Genomic DNA, 1,707 nt, shown 5'->3' with positions numbered 1-1,707 from the left:
CTTCTCGGACCACCATGGAATAAAAGTTGAACTCAGTAACAACAGGAATCTGCATACTCATACAAAAATATGGAAGTTAAATAACCTTATGCTGAATGATAGTTGGGTCTGAGATGAGGTTAAGAAGGAAATTGCCAAATTTTTGGAACAAAACGACAATGAAGACATGAATTATCAGAACCTCTGGGATACCACAAAGGTAGTCCTAAGAGGGAAACTTATAGCCCTGCAAGCCTTCCTAAAGAGAATGGAAAGAGAGGAAGTTAACAACTTAATGGGACATCTCAAGTAACTGGAAAAGGAAGAACATTCCAACCCCAAACCCAGTAGAAGAAAAGAAATAACAAAAATTAGAGCAGAATTAAATGAAATTGAAAACAAAAGAATTATACAACAGATCAATAAATCAAAAAGTTGGCTTTTTGAAAAGGTCAATAAAATAGATAAACCTTTGGCTAACCTAACCAGGAAAAAAAGTAAAATCTCTAATCTCATCAATCAGAAATGACAAAGATGAAATAACAACAGACTCCTCAGAAATTCAAAAAATCCTTAATGAATATTACAAGAAACTTTACTCTCAGAAATATGAAAATCTGAAGGAAATTGACCAATACTTGGAAGCACATCACCTTCCAAGACTTAGCCAGAATCAAGTGGAAATGTTGATCAGGCCAATATCAAGTTCTGAAATAGCATCAACCATAAAAAAATCTCGCTAAAAAGAAAACCCTGGGACCAGATGGCTTCATGTCAGAATTCTACCAAACCTTTAAAGAGGAACTAGTACCTATATTACTCAACCTGTTCCAAAATGTAGAAAAAGAAGGAAGACTACCCAACATGTTCTATGAAGCAAACTCACCCTGATCCCCAAACCAGGAAAAGACCCAGCAAGAAAAGAAAATTATAAACCAATATCACTAATGAATATAGATACAAAAATATTCAACAAGATCCTAACAAACAGAATCCAGCAACACATCATAGAAATTATACATCATGACCAAGTCAGTTTTATCCCAGGGTCTCAAGGCTGGTTCAATATATGTAAATCTGTAAGTATAATTCAGCACATAAACAAATTAAAAAACAAAGACCGTATGATTCTCTCAATTGACGCAGAAAAAGCTTTTGATAATATCCAGCATCATGATCAGAACACTTAAGAAAATTGGTATAGAAGGGACATTTCTTAAACTGATAGAGGCCATCTACAGCAAACCCGCAGCCAATATCATATTGAATGGAGTTAAATTGAAATCATTTCCACTCAGATCAGGAACCAGACAAGGCTGCCCATTGTCTCCATTGTTCTTTAATATTGTAATGGAAGTTTTAGCCACCATAACTAGGGAAGAAAAGGCGATCAAGGGTATCCATATAGGGTCAAAAGACATCAAACTTTTGCTCTTCACAGACGATATGATTATATATCCAGAAAACACCAGGGATTCTACTACAAAACTCTTAGATGTGATCAAGGAATACAGCAGCATCTCAGGTTACAAAATCAAACTGGACCCGCACCTTTCACCATTCATAAATCAGTAGCCTTTATATATACCAACAATAGTCAAGCTGAAAAAACAGTTAAGGTCTCTATTCCATTCACAGTAGTGCCAAAGAAGATGAAATATTTGGGAGTTTATCTAATAAAGGACATGAAAGATCTCTATAAAGAGAGCTATGAAACTCTAAGAAAAG

Source organism: Nycticebus coucang, chromosome 12, assembly GCF_027406575.1.
Source record: "Nycticebus coucang isolate mNycCou1 chromosome 12, mNycCou1.pri, whole genome shotgun sequence".
Classification (NCBI taxonomy): domain Eukaryota; kingdom Metazoa; phylum Chordata; class Mammalia; order Primates; family Lorisidae; genus Nycticebus; species Nycticebus coucang.
The sequence above is the reverse complement of the archived record's forward strand: the minus strand, read 5'-3'. Positions refer to the sequence as shown.